The 21,171-nt window shown below is 35.0% G+C and overlaps 1 pseudogene; it reads right to left on the reverse strand.

The window, feature by feature from the left end:
* The window catches only part of LOC140444372 (E3 ubiquitin-protein ligase MYCBP2-like), a 64,957-nt pseudogene that overhangs the window by 32,339 nt on the left and 11,447 nt on the right, over nucleotides 1-21,171 (reverse strand).

A 21,171-nucleotide genomic window follows, 5' to 3' on the forward strand; every position in this document is an offset into this window, starting at 1 on the left:
ACGCGCTATCTCAGAGTAAAAATTTATACAGGGTGTAATATTTAATACGAATCCCTAAATTAATTTTTCCAAAGCCAGTCCTGGAATTTTTTAGTTTAGCTAATACCAGTCGAATGCTTGATAGTAGTGTACTGTATCATGCAAAAATTTAAAAAATCAAATGAGCCGTATAAACACTACAGTAAAATGAAATAAATGGTCAATTACACAAATCACCCTGTTAATTAATAAAGAAGAGGAGTTGACATTTTTTAGTTGCCACATGATATGCTCCCTGAGGGACTCTACATATGGTAGAAGTATGTAAAGTTCCTCATGACTCACCCTGTATACACAGCTGCCATATTGCACCATACCATTGGGCAGATCAAAGTGGAAGAACTTTAAAGAAACCTATTTCTAAAGACCAAAGGATTATTGTTCATGCTAGATTTGGGATTGGATTTGTACCTAACGCTGTGTTAATTTTTAAATCAGGTGTATGTTTATAATTAAAAAGTTAATTTTAAAAACAATAACAGTAATCTTCTTCTTCTTTTTATGTAGATATGACTCTGTCTGTTTTTCAATGGGCTTCCAGTAAGATCGTTTTCGTGGTTTTCCTACTGATCATCTTCCTATTGTGGAACCGTCTCTCGCCGTCTTTACTACTCTATTTGTTGTCATTCGGCTTATATGATCGTTCCATTCTACTCTTCTATTTCTTACCCAGTTCTTGATGTTCTCCACCTTGCATCTACGTCGTATATATACTTCTAGCTCTGTCCCATAGTGTCTTACCATCAATTTTTCATCTCTGCTGTTTCTAACATCATTTTTGTCCTGTCTGTGTTTCTGCCGCATATGTCATTATTGGTCTGATGACTGCTTTGTAAATTCTGCCTTTTATTTCTTTCCCGATATTTTTATTTCTCCACATTGTTTCATTCAGGCTCTGTTTGCTCTATTCACTTGATCTTCCACTTTAATTTCGAGCATTCCGTAGCTAGATTGTGTGATGCCTAGATATTTAAACTCCATCACTTGTTCTATTATCTGACCTTCCAGCTCCAATTTACATCTTAGTAAATTTGTTGTTTTAACCATGCATTTTGTGTTTGGGGAAATTATGTTAAATTTTCTGGCGGTTATATTATATTGGTGCAGCATACGTTGTGAATCGTCTTCTTTTTGAGATAGTCGTATTGCGTCGTCTGCATAGCAGATTATTTTAAGTTGTTTTTCTCCTATACCCATTTGGTATCCTTTTTTAGTTCTTACTTTTTTTATTATTTCATTAACAGGTTGAACAATAGAGGACTCAGGAAATATCCTTGTCTTATCCCATTGCTAGCTTCAATAGGGTCGGTTAGTTCTTCTTCTACTTTTACTTTTATTGTGTTGTTTTGGTAGATATTTTCGATCATTTTGATTAATCCTAGAGGTATCTGTCTTGCGTACAATAAGTGGATAAAGTGCTTTACTTTGACTAGGTCAAATGCTTTCCTAAGGTCCACGAATCACAGATATGCCGATTTGTTGTATAATAATGATTTCTCTTGCACTTGCTTCATTATAAATATAGCGTCGGTGCATAATCTTCCCGACTTAAAACCTTGTTGTTCTTCTGCTAGTGTTATAATTTCATTCAGTTCATTTGTTTTCACTTTGGTTGTTAATTTTAGTGTTGTGTTTAATAAATTTATTCCTCTGTAATTTTCCGGGTCCGATTTGTCTCCCTTTTTGAAGAGACTTATTAGGATGCTTGATCTCCATTCTTAAGGAATTCTGTTTTGTTCTATTATTTTTTTGATTAGTTTTAATAGTAATAACGGTAATGTAGGCCATAATTACTTATAAAGTTTCATAATAAATCAAATTCTATTGTCGAGAAAAATTTCGTAAAAAGTTTATTAACGACTGTCTACGAAACTAATAACGAGGCAAAGGTCGTTTGGTAAAAAGTTTTTTATAAAGCAACATTTAGTAAAAATAATAATATAAAATGATTATTTTAATTCGTCGAAACATCCTCTCAAAATAATTTGTACGATAATTTTATGACATTTATTCTTTCAGGATCCAAGAGTGGCGACTATCACGACGGTATGAACCACCTTAACTTTATGAAGCGGGTCATGAAGTCAGCTCTTACCTAACTTAGCCAAAAATTCGGTCCTGGTAGTTAAAAATGCATCCTATCATAATGTGCTAATGAAAAACAAGTGACGTCTGCTAGCCGTAGGGATATTATAGTAAAGTGGTTATAGGAAAAAAGTATTCCTTTTCAACAAACACTAATCAAACCGGAGTTATATAAAATTATACAAACGCATAAACCACGTTTTCCACCTGTTTATGTATTAGATTATGAGCTTTGACAAAATGGACATAAAGTACTTCACTTGACTCCCTATCATCCGGAGTTAAACCCTATCGAAAAAATATGGGCTTTGGTAAAACGTACAAAAATATGAAAACACTCAAATCAAAAAGAACATTTGTTAGATACTACGCTTAGATACCACGCTGTAACACTTAAAATTTGTTGTTAATACTGGTTCATCCGAAGAAAGCCTTTCTGATGATGAAGATAGTGATTCGAATTCGGGAATAGAGATCTTACAATAATGCGAGGAATCATAACTAAGACATTCTGGTTAAGACAAATAAATATATTATTTAATTAGTTAAAACAAACTACTTACTTATTTTTTTGCATTGTTGAAACCCTTCCTTCGTGGTAATGTTAATACATTGAATAATTTAATTGAATATACTAAATACTTATGAAAAATTATTTCAAATCTACCTGTGTACGCCAACCTGCGCTAAACACTACGTCACATTCCCAAACTTAAATTTGTTGCACTCTAGGCGCCTTTCGCAGTAACACAGTCTTTCTTTTTCTAAAAGATGATCACACTCTCCTATCAGAATATAATAAATCTGCAGTAAATAAGAAAAGACAGCCTAAAGTTGGATCGTATTAAGAGAATTACACCAAAAAAAGTAAAATATTTTTGGAAATGGATAGAACCAATAGAAGAAAAAAAAAGGATCTGAACGGAATGAAAAGTGTGATGACATAAATGATAAAATGAATACAGGAGCTCAAGTAGGAAGAAGAAAGATACGGTAAAGAAATAAAGAAAAGTATAGAATAGAAAAAATTAAGAATAATTATGAGATTAAATAGAAGTTGAAAATTTGATATAATTCGTTCAAATTAAATAATGACGTGCAAAGAACGGGATCGAGATTAATCGATATTAAAAAAATATACCACTAACCACTCTCTGAATCTGCAGTTTGTTGTTCTGGACTTCCAAGTTTCACTTCACCCGAAGATTCACCAGCAGCACTTTGATCTCCTTCTTCACATGATTCATCAAGCAACCTTTTCTGCTGCCCATTGCTATTACCAGGCTTAATATAAGTCTTTTCGTCTGTATATATGTCTATTTGTTCTTCCAATTCAGTTTCAACCTGTGAAAAATTATTGTGTTATTATTTTATAACCCTTGTATCGACACACAAATTTAGTGAAACTTTTGTTAAATATTTAAATATAGAAAATGAGAACCAAAATGGCGAATGATAACTCATTTTCAACCAATCGTTCTGACACTTTCATGCTACGGTACATATTTTGATCATATGTATTGAAAAATATACTATATATATATATATATATATATATATATATATATATATATATATATATATATATATATATATATATATATATACTAAATCTAAGATTAATATTCTTGGAAACATTAAAAAGTCACCAGGTTTCTGGGTTGGATTACATCGATTTTCACTACACTGAACTTTTGACTTCCTCTCTGAAGTCTTACTCTACTATTGGTAGTGAACATTATAGTGAAGTGATTTGAGGGCTCAGGAAATGGAAGCCCTAATGAAGACTTCAGAGAGGAAGTCAAAAGCTTGGTGTAGTGAAAATCGACGAGGTCAAATCGACGACTCAAAAACTTGGTGAGTTGTACTATCTCATATGGAGGCCCCTCTGAGGAATAACAAATGACCATTAAAAAATGCCTGCACCCCTTATTTAATAATATACAGGGTGAGTTGTGAATTTTGACTGAACTTTCTATGCGTAAAATTAAAACTAACCTGCTCTTCTTGTTCAGTTTCAACATGCTCGTCTAATTCGGTTTCTATGTGTTCTTCTTGTTCTTCAATCCCAATTTCTACGGGTTCCGCTTTACGTATTGTATTTAGCTTTTTTAAATGCGTTCGCTTTCGAGGAGTAGATTTAAATTCTTTACTTAAATTTCGAACTCTACTTGGTGTTGCTTTTTTACTTACATCTTTAATATCATCGCTTAACTTTGGTTTCTTAGTTCGGGGTTTCCGTTTAGGTTTTTTCTTTTTCTCGCCATCTTCGTCTGTTTCCTAAAATAAATACAATTTATGTTTTTTTAATATTAAAAATACTAAGTCTAACTGTCCAATGAAGGGGCTTAGAAACATGAGGCGGTTGGGTATTGACACTAGCAAGGTCATCATACCTCGGAAACTTACAATTACTTCTCGAGAGAGAACTAATGGCACATAAGCTGGTCTACCAAAAGTATGCCTGACAAGAAAATTACAAAAAAAGATGGTACAGTAAGTAGGCGGTACAGTAGACTATACTAGGACAATTTCCAATTAACGGTGACTCATCTATAAATTGAACTGAGAGCTAACGGCAACAATGTTAAATATCAGAAGTAAATTCTTACCGGGGTCATTTTTATTGTGTATTTACGTCCTTTGAAAGAATGGAAAAAAGAGAAATAGTTTATTCGTTCCACATTCTAAATGTGCATAGGCGTGGTGTGTTCTATTTCTTGGGAATATATTTATTAAATAGACTTTATTATTAACTTTACAATAGTTTTTGAGGCAAGTAAAGTAAATTTGAGGTAAGTTTATTTTTTTTATATTATTATTGGCCGCCGGATAGAGAGAACCGTTCTTTACAACGCACTTCTTTGCAAAATCGGTTCTTTACGGCTAAAGCAATACAAAACCGTTTTCAACATGCTTACGGGTAAACATTAAGCACTTCTACACTGAGAAGAAGGTTGAGGAAATTTGGTCTAAGGGCTCGCTGCCCAGCAACAGGACCTTTGTTAACAGCAGCACATCGAAAAAACCGACTTGGGTTTGCTAGAAACCACGAGCATTGGACGATAGAAGATTGGAAAAATGTTTTGTTTAGTGATGAGTCCAGGATGGTTCTTTATGGCTCAGACGGTCGCATCAAAACGTACAGAAGACATGGGTAACGATATGCTGCTTGTTTTCGACGAGCACGTGTTGCTTTTGGAGGAGGCTTAGTAATGTTTTGGGCAGGCATTTCATTCGAAGGCCGTACTGATCTCGTGTTTATTGATAGAAGAGCGTTGAATGCTCACCGATACATTATCGAAATTCTAGAGAAGCACGTAATGGCTTTTGCTGGGTTTGTGGGCGAAAACGTGGGCAAGACAACGCGCGGACACACATAGCCAGGATGGTAACGCAATACCTGGAAACCGTCGGTGAGCCAAAAATGAATTTGCCGGCTCGAGGCCCAAATGGCAAGCTTTTCCTCAAGACAACATCCAGAATTTGATCAACTTAATTCCAAGTCGAATGAGGAGTGTAACTTAAAATAGAGTTGGTAATACAGAATATTAAAAGCCACGACTTTATTGTAATTTTTATTACAAAAAAACAGCAAAAATTACAATGTTCATTTTTGAAAATTTCCATTAAAATCTTCATTTTGGGAGAAGTATTTTTGTGACATTTGTTACTTAAGAAATGGTTGCACAATGCTTTAGAACATATTCTTTAAACATTACACAAACATTTAATGACAATCAATTTTTTGTAGCGCTCGTATATATATATATATATATATATATATATATATATATATATATATATATATATATATATATATATATAACAAGCGAGACTTCTACAGCTGGCGCCGCTTCTCGCATCCTAATTTCCAGCGTTTTCTGTCGAAGCAATCTTCAGTTGTTAGATCTCTGGCATAATTGGTCATTGCATCGTCGACATCATCTCTCCAGGATCGTCTTGGTCTACCTCGTTTTCTTCTAGTTGGCGGAGTCCATTTTTCTATTTTTTTTTTGACCATCTATTTTCAGGCATTCTCTGAAGGTGTCCATACCAGTTAAGTATTTTGGCTTCGATTGTGTCTATTATGTCTAGATCGATTTCCATTTTTCTCCGAATATCTTCGTTTCTCACCCTATCAAGTCTAGTGAGCTGGCAACATCGTCTCCAGTAGTTCATTTCCATGGCCTTAATTTTTGATTGGTTTATTTCCCAGAGTTCGGCGCCGTACAGCCCAATACTTTCTATTATTGTTTTATAAATTCTTCTTTTATTTTCTTTTGTTATTTTTTTATTCCATAATAGTTCGTGTAGCTGTCTGGTGGCTGATCTTGCTTGGCCAATCCTGGAGTGTATTTCTTCGCTACTTCCTGCTTTTGATGTTATTTGGACTCCCAAGTATTTAAAATTGTCTTTTGGTTTTATAGTTCCCATTTCGATTTGTAGACTTTCTGGTTTTTCTCCTACAATTAAGTACTCAGTTTTTTGTATATTAATTGTGAGGCCCATTTGGTATACTCATCTTCCAGTTTTCTAAGCATGTAGCCTACATCACTCTCGTCTTCAGCTAGAATGGCTTGGTCGTCAGCGAAGTGTATCGTGTACAATCTATCATCTCCGATTGAGATGCCCATATTGCAGCACTTTTTTCTCCACACTGAGAGTGCCTCATTTAGATATATTTTGAAGAGTGTAGGTGCTATGCAGCAGCCTTGCTTTAGGCTCTTACTAATAGGAATTTCTCTAGTTAATCTATTTCCAGTTTTAATGTTTGCCGTCATATTTTCGTAGAGCTGTTGTACTGCTTGTATATATTTTTTTGCTTATTTCTTGTTTTTCCATTGCTACCCAAAGCATTGAAAGTGGTACATTATCTTATGCCTTTGTCAGATCTATAAAGACTATATGAGTTGAAAGGTTGTGGGCTAATCTTTTCTCGATAACTTGCTTTAGAGAGAATATACTGTCCATACAGGATCTGCCTGCACGAAAGCCATTCTGTTCTTCAACATATGTCATCTCTTTTTCAATTTTGTTTTTTATTATTTTTTATTTTTATTATCTTTCTTCTATTAAATCTATTCTACTCGTTTCTTTTCTGTTTGTTCTCAGATTTTTTACCGTTTTCCATGCTTCTCTTGATCTTGTTGACCCTATATATTTGTTGAGTTCTTCGCATTTATTTTCCCAGGAAATATTTTTTGCTTTAGTTACTAAATTTTTTACTTCTGTGTTTGATCTTGCATATGTTCGTCTATCATCTGGATCATTTGTTTGTAGCCAAAAGCGCTGTTTGTAGCGCTCGTAAAAACTAAAAAATGCCAAAAATTTCAGGTGGCTTCTTTTTAATTACGCGCAGTATATATATATATATATATATATATATATATATATATATATATATATATATATATATATATCATTTAATAATGAATGTATATTATATTCCTTCTCCTTGTAGATTCTTCAATCAGATTAAAATAATTGAAACGCAGGTCATAAAAAAGTACTCTTACTTTTTTATAATGAGCTATAGAAATAAAACAATAGTCTTAATTTACATTCTAAAACAGTTACTTACTTCGTCAGGATTATCTTTCACAGACGATTGGCTAACTTGCTTTGAAGGACTGGTATCTGATCGTTTTTTTCGGCGATTAAAACTATGTGAAGATTTTTCGGATAATCTTGAACTGTGGTCTGTATTTGAACTATTTAAAAACGATACTGCAGCTGGTCTCAACCCTCTTCCTGTTTGGATATAAACTCTGCCGTTCAAAAACTGCAAAAGGATTTGAAGAAAACACTTGAAACTCTTAGGCTCAAAAGCAACGTACCTGTGAGAAAGATGACTCTTACCTTTGTTCCACATCTACTGCAGTGTCGAATCCTGGATTTAAACTCTACATCTTCAATTTCGTGACAACTACAGATACATGTAATACCGCCATATCTGTCTTCTACATCTGGTACTGTTATCGTTTCAAAGGGTTCCTCATCATCATTTGCAGCTAATTCTTTATTGACATCGATTACCTCATAAGGTCCTTCCATTAAACTAAAACGTATAAATAGTCAACATTACCTTTTAGGATATGGCGGGTTCATCTTTCTAAGCTACTTTTTAAGTAAAAGGAGGCCTTCAAGCAATGTTTGTCAGTGTATCTTTTTTTGGTCAGCAAGATCAATATTATCTTGACGTAACCCTTACATTGCCCTGTAAATTTTCGTATCGAGTATCAAAATCATCGAGCAAAAAGATAAAAGAGGGAATGTATAGGTAGTGGGGGCAAAAATATTGTTAGACAGGAAGTGACATCTTGAGAGGCCACATTAAACAAGGAAAGAGAGGCTCTTGTTTAAAAATCAAATTTAGTTGGGTTATGTTATTGCTGATGTTATTGTTTGTCCCAACTGTCACATGAAAGATTATTTGTATTTGTATTGAAGTTTTTTAACAATTGTTTCACATTTTAGACTATTATTGTTATTATTTAATTAAAACTTTATTGTGTTCTAGTGTTAAAAAAAGTATTTTAAGTGTATTATGTATTAATATTATGTAATATTAATATTATGTAATATAACAAATAAATAGAAAAATTAAAACCCCTACACCACTGTATGATTATTGTGAAGTGTCATGAAATTTAAATTTGGCGCATTCGCATTTCCGGATATGTCCGCCATCAGAGGCCACTTTTTTGGTCTCCTTTTCATAACGATTAGATTCCCTCTTTTGTCTTTTTGCTCGATGATCAAAATCTAAACAACATCAGCATGTTTTGATTTACTGCTAACAGGTATTGTGATGTGATAAGAGTAATTATTTAGATTTTTATATATTAGAAAGATTAATTAGTATTATATCATAATAGGTTAGGTTTAATAAGTGGGGCGACTAATCACCCTTCCACTCGACCAAGATTGTGAATTAAACAAATATTAGACAGTTTAGGGTCTTCTATCTTTAACACATCCACGTCATCCAAAATTGACTGACAAATTTTTTGCTGTAGGCCATGTCGGTCATATATGAGTGACAATGTTGTTTCACTGGGGGCCACAGGCATTTTCTAATAAAGTTCGTGGAGGCCGCAGCCAAAAAAAGAAGATATAGGGAAAGGTTTTTATGTCTAGATTATCATGTTTTCAGCAATAAATTATTGCATGATAAAAAACATTAGTTTTGTTTATTTAAAATCGTCACCCAATTGTGACTGACGTGGCCTGCCCGAAAACTTATTTTGGTAGAGGCAATGCAAAGAAAAAGCAGATGCAAATACGAAGGTTAAGAGAACAACTGGTTGGTTCAGCAAATGTAGACATAGAACCAAGAGAAAATCTATAAAAAAAAACAGGACATGCATTCACCAAAGACAAAAAAATTTGTCGTATTTGCAAGCCTTGTTACAGACATTTGATTGGTTCTCTAGGAAGATCGGAAGCCAGAAAGAAAGTGAAAAAGTAATGACTAATTGCTGTTGTTGTCCTGATCAACCTTATATGTGCATGGACTGCTTTAAAAATATTCATACGTAATAAATTTATATTTTCCTGTTTTTGTTTTACTTTTGTATGGCAAAAATAAAAACTATTTTCTTCTTTTAATTTTTCATTATTTTTTCTTGGAGCGCCACCAATGTTTTAATGAAGTATCACTGGGCGCCACAACAACAAAATAGCATATAAAAATCCATATACCCTCACGTAACTTTGAGTGATAGAAGGGTATTCAAAAGCTATCGTCAGTCATATATGACTGACTTGACCCCACCGTAAAAATTTCCGTCAGTCATATCTGTCTGACATGGCCTCCAAGAATTGAACAGCTTTTTTGGTGTGGCGCCCCATGAAACTTTTTGAGAAAGGCGTGTGGCAGGCAATGTGTTAAATATAAGATGCGTGAGATATCGAATTTTTTATTCGTTTGAAAACGAATTTTTCATGACTTTGGCGTACATATCACGCTGAATTTGACCGACGGCATGGATTATATTGGCTTTGGCTAACAGGGTCAAATCGTACGATATCGGTGGCCAGTTCACAATTACCTCCACTTGGAATGACCATGCCCTCAAATCTCTCATGCAGAATATACTATGTGGCATGAGCTGTGTGGCACGTAGCACCGTCCTTTTGAAACTACATTTCGTTGGTGTCCGTTCTGTTTGTTGACGTACAAATTCATCTTTATCCAAAAATGGGTCAGTTGAATTTTGTACGGGTGCAGGCTGAAGTTACGACGCAAAATTCGCTTAATTGTGATCTGTGAAAGACTGAGTTCTTGTGAGCGACGTGAAATCGACTGCCTGTGATTCTCCTGCGCACTCCCATGGACAGCGGAGATATAGGGCGACTAAAGCGACCGTAAAATGGGCGAAGCGAATTAACGCTGCCGAACACAACACCCCGTAGAAAATGGCAAACGGACAATTTTCTACAAGACATGATTTTTCTTTAATAAGATTTATATTGTTAAATAATAGAAAATTACTTATTGTATTTATATTACAGATTGTAAATAAATTGAGATGTTAAATAAAAAAAATATAGAACATCGCTTCATATTTCTCTACAAGTATACATGCTGTATTTAACTCTTGGAAATAATTTTAAAACAATGAAACTCTGAAACAATGGAAAAGGAAAGTCAAAGGAATGGGTATACAATTGAACGATCAGGATTACATATATACTTTACAGTTTGCAGATGACCAGGTGGTGATCTCAAATGACAAAGATGACATGGAATACATGCTTAGAAAACTAATTGAAGAATACCAGAAATGGGGATTAAATATCAATTTAGAAAAGACAAAATACCTCTCAATTGGAGCTGAAGCAGAACAACTCGATATCGATGACAATCAAAAAATAAATCTATGCAACGAATATAAATACCTGGGCGTCATCTTCGACCGTAGTGGAAAAGACGAACGAGAAATAGAACATCGAATTGTACAAGCACGAAGAGCTATAGCATGTTTGAACGGAATTCTATGGAGTAAAGAAATATCAAAGAAAAGAAAATGGAACATCTATGAGACAATGGTTAAAACTAGCCTACTTTATGGAGCTGAGACATGGAGAATAACCGAAAAATATAAGAAAAAGGTCGAAGCCACGGAAATGGATGCCATCAGAAGATCGATGAGAATATCAAGAGCCGACAGAATACGGAATGAAGTGATAAAACAACAAATGGGTATAGAGGGCACTATAGTTGAGGATATTGAGAGAAAACAGCTCATATGGTATGGGCAGGTGAGCCGAATGGGGGACGAAAGATTGCCTAAAAAAACGATGATGTGGCAACCCCCAGAGAAGAGGAAACGAGGAAGACCACCACAGAGCTGGAACCTGGGAGTTAGGAAAGCGATTAGCGCTCGAAATCTGGACGAAAACCTAACTCAAGACAGAATACAGTGGGGTTTGGGAGTCGGACAACGTCGTAAGACGTTATAAAAAACCGAATATATATATATATATATATATATATATATATATATATATATATATATATATATACATATATATATATATATAATTGTCATTGTGACATTTAGTTTGTATATCAAAATTTTCCGTTAAGATCTTATAAATATCCAATTTTTAAGGTAAAAATGAACAAAATAGCAACAGAAAATCACTTTTCATTATTTAATAGATCATGAATAATAGCAAGCTGAAGAAGATCTGAATAAATTGGATATTTCTGTAAAGATTCACAAAAAGATGTTACCACATAATTGGATGCAGTCAGATGTAGAAATTAGTAGTGCAACAAACTTTATTGCTAATCTGTTTAAATAATTTATTTCCAATACAACTGATTTAAGTGAAGACGAAATTATTCCCACGTCGAAAACATATCACGCAATGACACTAATTATCAACGGTAAGATAAGAACCGGAATTATAGTGTTTTTGACAATTACTTATGAAAATTTTAATCACGTTTTGTATATGTGTCAGTTTGTGGGTTTGTTTACGGTACCCCAAAGTACCTTTTTTATGAAAATGCATCCAGTTGATTATTTATATAACAAAACTGTCAAAATGACAATATATGAAAAATTCCGTTAAGATCTCATATATATTAAAATTTGAAAATTGATTAAGTAAATGGATAAAATAGCAACAGAAAATCTCATTTTGTTACAGTTTTTATGAATAATACGACTTTTGATCCAAAATACAACAACAATGATGATAATTTTGATGAAAAATGTGAAACATTCAATTTTTTAGATAATGTCTGGGAAACTGATTTTAATCAACGATGGAACTATAAATCTAATTAATATAATATAACTCAATGGTTACTGGCAAAAGCCATTGTACGACAACACTTGCCCCTTACCAACCCGACCTGAGGCAGCGTGGTAAGGTATGCCTCGCGACCCCTTATGAATAAAGGAAAAAGAAAGCCACGGCCCTCATTCTCCGTAGGACCAACTGACCCCGAGATGGGTAGTTCTCGAGAACCAGTCAGGAGGGCAGAGGGTGCTAAGAATCTGCGGAGTCTAAACCACTACCCAGCCAGATCAACAACACTATACGTAGCGACCTATAACTGCAGGTCGTTAGCGAACCAGGCAAGACTCATAGAGTTAGAAAATGAAGCAGTCAATATTAAATGGGATGTCATCGGAATAAGCGAAGTAAGACGAAAGGACGAAGAGTTAATAGAACTTGAATCGGGCAACATCCTCTATCACAAAGGAACAGAAAATGGACGAACAAGTGGAGTGGGGTTCCTAATTAATAAGAAATGGAAGGATAGGATAGTCGACATATCAAGCACCTCAGACAGAGTAGCTAGTCTAAGTCTAAGACTATCCAGAAGATACACCATCCAAATTGTGCAAGTATATGCACCAACCATATCCCACTCCAATGAGGAAATAGAGGAATTCTACAATGAAATAACTGAGGTGCTTAACAAGAACAAAAGCCAATTTAAGTATCTAGTCGGGGACTTTAATGCCAAAGTGGGTAAACAATCAAATCAAGAACAATGTGTCGGCAACTTTGGCATTGGAGAAAGAAATGAAAGGGGAGAGAGACTGGTTCAATACGCACATTACCAGAACCTCTCAATCGCCAATACCTATTTTAAGAAGAACCTCAATAGGAAATGGACATGGTTAGCTCCCAATGCAACTACCAAGAACGAAATAGATTTCATCCTAACTAATAAGCTGAAAACCATAAAGGATGTAAGTGTGCTCAACAAATTCCGAACAGGTAGCGATCACAGACTAATTAGATCTCGGGTCGTTCTAAACACTAAACTAGAAAGAATGAAATTACTCCAGAAACCAACTGCAGGGGTAAATATCACTAACCTAAGCAACAACTCGGAACGCTATCAAAATTTAATTCAAGAAAAATTACAAGACCCAACGAATAGCACACACTTAATGGAAACAATCTTAAATTGCGCCAAAGAAGTTGGAGGATCACAAGCACACAACAGCAATAGAAAACTTTCAGATGAAACAACAGCTCTCCTGAAACAACGAAGAGAAATGAAAATTAACTCCAATATTAATAGAATTGAATATACCGAACTGTGCAAAGTAATACGGAAAAAAATCGCAGAAGATATAAAAACCTACAATGAACGACTTGTACAAAATACAATCGAAAACCATAAAAGCTATAGGAAAACCAAGAGGAAGTTGGCAATCGGTAGAAAGCAAATAATAGCATTGGGAAACAACAACGGAAGGATCACAAATAGGGATGAAATAATAAAACATGTAACCGAATTCTATGAGGGTCTATATAAAGCTCCGGAAGCACAAGAAATAGGCGAAGAAGAAATTGCGGTTCAAGAAGATGTACCAGATGTTCTCGTAGATGAGGTAGAGGCAGCTCTTAAGAGCATGAAGAACGGCAAGGCAGCCGGTAATGACGGTGTTACAGCCGAACTTCTAAAGATTGCTGGTAAAACAACTTGGAAAATCCTAGCAAAAATATACACAGACTGCCTAAAATCGAGACATATTCCAAAAAAGTGGAATTCAGCCAACATAATCCTTATTCACAAGAAAGGTAGCAAGGAAGACATTAGAAATTATAGACCGATCAGCTTGCTACCTGTGATATACAAGGTATTCACCAAAATCATTAACAACAGAATACAAAACACACTTGACGCTGCACAACCCCGAGAGCAAGCAGGCTTTAGAAGTGGCTTCAGCACAATGGATCATATTCAAACATTAAGGGAAGTAATGAGCAGAACAAAAGAATATGATCTACCACTGGCGCTAGCATTCATAGACTTCGAGAAAGCATTTGACTCCGTATACCCAAGAGCAGTCATAGAAGCTCTTGTCGACCAAGGAGTAGATAAACCATATGTCGAAACGCTAGCAAATATATACAAAGAGGCCACAGCTAGAGTAAGCATATATGAAAATACCCCAGAATTTCCCACTCAGAAAGGAGTCCGACAAGGAGACACCATATCCCCTAAGCTCTTCACTGCAACCTTAGAAAATATCTTCCGGAAATTAGACTGGAACAACCAAGGTCTATGTATAGATGGAGAATACCTAAACCATCTTAGATTCGCTGATGACATCATTCTAATTGCTAGAAGTCCTGAAGAATTACAACTGCAAATTAATGACCTTAATACAGCCAGCAATGAGGTAGGCCTAAAAATGAACCTAGCAAAGACTAAAATAATGTGCAATGATCTGATCGCCAACGTGGAAATAAAAATTAATGAAACCTCGCTAGAAGTAGTAGATGAATACATATACCTGGGACAGCTCATACATAAATCGGGATCACTACTTCCGGAAATCAACAGACGAATAAAACAAGCGTGGTCAGCATTCGGACGAAATTCCATAGTCTTTAAGTCCAAAATGCCACTATACCTCAAGAAGAGAGTATTTGATCAATGCATATTACCCGTCTTGACATATGGATGTGAAACTTGGATATTAAAGAGAGAAATAACGTCGAAACTCCAAGTAACTCAAAGAGCAATGGAAAGATGTATGCTAGGGATAACAAAGAGGGATCGTAAAAGAATTGAATGGATACGGAGGCAAACCCAGGTGACTGATGTAATCCAAAGAATAAAATCCCTGAAATGGCAATGGGCAGGACATATGGCAAGAAGAACAGATAACAGATGGACCACTAGAACAACTATGTGGTACCCCAGGAACGCTAAGAGACCAAAGAGGCGCCCAAATCTCAGATGGGATTATGATATTAGAAAATTAACAGGAACAACGTGGTCTCGAATAGCACAAAATAGAAAAATATGGGCGCAAATGAGCGCAAATTATTACAACAACGTATAACTAAGACATCGTCGAATAATAATAAGAACATAGAATAACTTTGAAATAAGGGAGGCTGCACCGTAATTGGAAACGGTTGATAAAGCTGCACATGATGATGATGATGATGATATATATATATATATATATATATATATATATATATAATTTTATCAATAATATGTTACGATAACGCTCGCATACTACATAATTTATTAAAGAAATTACCTGGGTGGGGGCGGCTCGTCCATGAAGTTTTGTAAAAACAAATCCGCCAATATTGTGTTTCCTTTGAACAATGGCATTAGGCTACCTTTCATCTTTTCCTTAGTAACTCCTACAGTGTGTGACAACTCTGTAATACACTCTGAGATAGCGCGTAACTGAGCCGGTTGATCCTTAAAAAAAATTTCCACTTTCCTCAAAAATTTTGAACGATTATTCATCTGAATCCATGGAATTAGGCGACCAACAGCAGCAGCTTCCTTTTCTCGAAGAAACAGAATAAATTCATCCGCTAATTCTTTATATTTTGGAATTAAAACAGCTTCAACTTTATAGTAGAGGTCTAGAGCATCGCCTTTTTCATGGTCATTAAGGATTTGCATCAGTTTGTGATAAGTTTGTAAATCCAACGTTTCTCGCAATTTGTCGTAGTATGCTAATGCAAACACTAAAAATAATATGTTTAGTTTATTCGTTAATATTATAGAAATAACTCTAATAATAAATAATTATAACGTAAGAAATAGATTCCACCTTAGAGCTACAGCAATGAACACAACTGCAGGACAACGAAGCATTATATTAGACGGAATAAGGTACTACAACCTTATCCCTGATATAGTGAAGGCAATGAACATCAATGCCTTCAAACAAAAATAAAAAATCTAATTTATGAGAACCATTTTCTAACATCCTCACACTGACATTTTTACATTTGTTTATTTTTGTTGTTACCCTTTTTTTATAACTAAGTTTAAGTCTTCTTTCTGTTATTTAAATATCAATAATGATAATATATGTACACCATAAATAAGTTGTTTGCACAATTGTAACCTCATCTTCCTATTAAAAAATTCTTAATGTGTTAACGTAGAAGACCTTCCCAGGAGCAGACGTCTCATCGGACCACAACCCATTAGTGGGCCAGATAGAACTCAAACTAAAGAAACTCATCAAAAATAAACCTAAACAGAACCTGGATTAAAGCACTCTAAAAGACCCCGTAGTTCGCCAGAATGTGAGAGATACAATGAGACAAAAACTAGAAACGGCTCAACAACAAGAACAGAGTGTAGAACAAAAATGGAGTTATATCAAAGGCGTCATGCTGAATGCGGGAAAAGAACATCTGGGAAAGAAAAAAAAGAGTAAAAAGCAAAGAATGGATGACTGATGACATTCTGCAGATGATGGAACAAAGAAGATTACTGAAAAACAGGGACACGAAGAAATACCAAGAAACCAACCAGACAATTAAAAAAGAAATACGAAGAGCCAAGGAGACATGGATGCAAGAAAAATGTAAACTAATCGAGGAGCTCCAAGAGAAACACGATCATATAAATATCCACCGAAGGATTCGTGAAGCCACTGGTCAATACAAGAGGAGAAACACACACCTCCTCATAAATAAAGACGGTAATCTGGCGACGACAGTGAATGAGAAGTTGGTTACCTGGAAAATATATATCGAAGAACTTTTCTGGGACGACCGCGGCAACCTTCCGGAAATAAATTGCATGACAGGGCCGTCAATTCTAGAAAGCGAGGTAAAGGCTGCTTTAAAACAGTATAAGAATGGTAAGGCTACAGGTCCGGACGAAATACCCGTTGAACTTATTAAGGTGATGAGTGAAGTGAGCACGAAGGAGTTAACTGAACTGTTCAACGCCATATACGATTCAGGTAATATCCCAGCGGAATGGCTATTGTCAACGTCTGTAACGCTACCAAAAAAACGATCTGCGAAAACGTGCGAAGATTTCCGAACTATCAGTCTTATGAGTCATGCATTTAAAATTTTTCTTAAAATCATACATGCCAGAATTTACAAGAAATGCGAAGAAAATGTCGGTGAAATGTAATTCGGATTCCGCAATTCTATGGGTACACGTGAAGCACTTTTCACCTTACAAGTCCTACTTCAGAGATGCCGCGATGTCAGTTGTGATGTCTATATTTGTTTTATTGACTACGCCAAGGCATTTGACCGTTGTCAGCACCAGAAGATGGTCACCGCACTACAAAGAGTAGGATTGGATGAGAAGGACATTCGGATCATCATGAATTTATACTGGAACCAGCGTGCTCAAGTCAAGGTCGAAGACCAGCTGACCGACCAAGTGAAGATCATGCGAGGAGTAAGGCAAGGATGTGTGCTATCGCCGACTCTTTTCAATATATACTCTGAGGAGATTTTTAATGAAGCCCTCACAAGAGGCGACAGATTCACTTACCTCGGAACTACCCTCAACGTACAATGGGACTACGCTCAAGAGATTAGATCCAGAATTGAAATGACACGGTCTACATTTATTAAGTTGAGATCCTTGCTGTGCTGCAGTGATCTCAGTTTGGGAACCAAGATGCGGATAGTGAGGTGCTACGTTCTGCCAGTGTTACTATATGGAGTTGAAGCCTGGACACTGACGCAAGCCACTGAAAAACGAATCGAAGCCTTCGAGATGTGGATATACAGAAGGATACTAAAAATATCTTATGTGGACCATGTCACCAACGTTGAGGTCCTACAGCGCATGACAAAAGAAAAAGAAGTGCTTAATTTAATTAAACAACGTAAGCTTGAGTACCTCGGCCACGTGATGCGGAACGAAGAAAAATATCGAATTCTTCAACTTGTTATGCATGGTAAAGTATTTGGCAGAAGAGGACCGGGACGCCGTCGTATCTCGTGGTTGAAAAATCTCCGACAATGGTCTGGGATGACCTCAGCGGAGCTGTTTCGCAGAGCAGTCAACAAAACCATGATAGCCTTGATGATCGCCAACATCCGGACCGGATAAGGCACTGAAGAAGAAGTGTTAACGTAATTATATTAGTGTTTGTATTATATATTTTTTCTAAGTTGACCCACATAGCCTTCGCTTAGAGTCTATAATTGTATTTTTATCATTTTTTTATAAGTGACATTTGTACTTTCACGGAATAAATAACTAAATAAGAAAAAGAAACTTATTTACCCAGGTTGCTAAGGGAAAATTTGTGGGTTTCATGTAAAAAGGTAATATAGATACCTAAAGGTTTTAAATCATAAGAACTAAATGGTAAATATGTAATTCTCAACGAATAAAAATTGTCAGTGATTGATTCACCTACTGACAATTGTAAGTTTTGTTTTGAAAGTGTTTGTAGTGTGTTTATACATTATTTTCGTGTCATTTAAATATTCATTCCTTTTTTGTACTTTGAATATACATAGTTTTTAACAAACAGTTATTATAACGACTTGCTGTTACCTCCGTGTTCGATTTATTAGGTTCAGAATTTATTTATTAGCTGAGGTCTGCCTGATAAAACATTTAATTCTGAAGCACAAAAACTTGTGCTAAATGTGTTGGGAGTATTTCAAATTAAAAAAAAAATAATGTAAGGGCTTTGGACCCATTTTCATCTGTTCAACAGGTAAGATATTGAAATTTATGTTTGCTTATTAAAATACATATCATTGAACAATTCTTTCTTTAAGAGAATAGCTGCTGCATTAAAAATATCACGACGGCAGTATGTACACTTATAAAAAAAGAAAGAAAATCATATTCTTTAAAAACCATGAAAAGTCGACCTCGTCCGAAAAACAAGACAACCGATCTATCTGAGAGAGTGTAGCAACAAAGTACTAAAATCTTCAATCTGAATTTGATAATAAACCAGTAGGTACTTTTAATCCATACTTTATATAAATGTATGTTGTAAAAAAGATTGATGACAGTACTTTATGAAATTTGTGCTGAATACATTGATTAATATTAAGTCAATTTTCTTGTGACTTTTTAAATTTGAAATAATTTCTAGTTTTATAAAAACAATGTATTTATTTTCTTTACATTGAACTAGTTAGAACAGTGCGACTTATTCACTCTGAGATAGCGCGTATATGTTAAAGTGAAGTCGTTTTACCCTGTCATATTTCGAATTAACGCCCGAAAATAATTTATGACTCTAGTTACAGCCACTTGTTATGCTTTCCCTTTTCTACCTGCTTTGTGGTACCGAACCTCCTACCTGGTCGGCTGTAACACTTGAGGATACAATCCAGCGCTACCAAAACATTTTTTTATAAATCGTGAAAAAACGCAAATTGAATGCTTTGTGATGATAATTTATTGAAAAAACTTTTATAATTTTATTTCAATAAAATTGTCTCGAGGAGTGCATTCATTCCTTGCGGTCGCAACTGGATAATAATTAAATATATATATATATAATATATCTATATATATATATAGTATATACTATATATATATATATATATATATATATATATATAACTTAATAAATATATATAAATAACTTAATAACTGGATAATTTAGTTGTTATATTTGCAAAAATAGTAAACAGTCTGCGGAGTCGAGGCTCTCCATTGACCGGACTCATCGGCCAATGACCGACGCGCCCTGCCACCGAGGCCCCGCCCCTCGTGTATATATTCAGAGAGCTCAGAAAAATCTCGCTATTAGTATTCAACGATCGCCGGTTTTCGATAGTGACAATGGATACCGTACAAGAAACGATAGAACACCTAAATATAAGTTTTTATCTCCGAGTGAGCGTCGAATTGTGTTGAAAAGTGGAAAATTATTTTACTTAGAAAAAATCAACATGGGTCCCAATTACTCAGTACTGGCAGTTCAAAAAAGGACAAGTGCAACTTGTGGAATTTCAGAACGGACCTTGCAAAGAGTCGCAAATGAGTGAGGAGGAATTAAGTAAGGAAAATAAAAGGATTCGTTTGCATCCGAAAACCCTCGACTTGCCACAAGGTATTAAAATCTCAATCAGAAATATCATTTATGGCATATACAAAGCAAAAGAACATGTTACAAGAAAGCCACTTATTCAAAAAATAAAGGACAGAGAACTTTGTGATATGGGTTTGACCAGTTTATCAAAAGTATGGGTTTTAGATACAAAAAACCAATAATCGTAAAGTGTTTTGCGAACTGTCCAATGTTGTTGGAAAAGGTGGAAATTTATAAGAAACTATTTAAAAAACAAGAATTCCGAATTGCCAGACAATTTGTGTTTCTTGAAGAAACATGGATTTTTGCGAAAGGAAATAATACCCAAATCATCCTGGCAAAGATTCTACCAAATGATATTCGAGTACTAGTGCGAGTAATGGCAAAATATATATTATATTGCATGCAGGAAATACGGAAGGTTTTATACCCAATGCTAGTCTTATATTTTCTTCGACAAAAAAACTGATGATTACCACGGAAATATGGACGCCGATATTTTTGAACATTGGTTTGAGGAAAAATTAATAAAAAAAACTGGAAAATCCGTCATTAATAGTCTTAGACCAATGCTTCGTATCTACACCAGAGGAGAAAACGTTTCCACAAGCAGCTAGAAAAAAGAAGCCTTAAGAAAGTGGCTGTCGGAGAAAAATATAGAACACGAACATCTAGTTTTAAAAAGCTGAATTATTAAATAAGTGCAAAGAACACCATTACTGAACTCTGAGATAGCGCG

This window comes from Diabrotica undecimpunctata, chromosome 6 (assembly GCF_040954645.1).
Source record: "Diabrotica undecimpunctata isolate CICGRU chromosome 6, icDiaUnde3, whole genome shotgun sequence".
Lineage (NCBI taxonomy): Eukaryota > Metazoa > Arthropoda > Insecta > Coleoptera > Chrysomelidae > Diabrotica > Diabrotica undecimpunctata.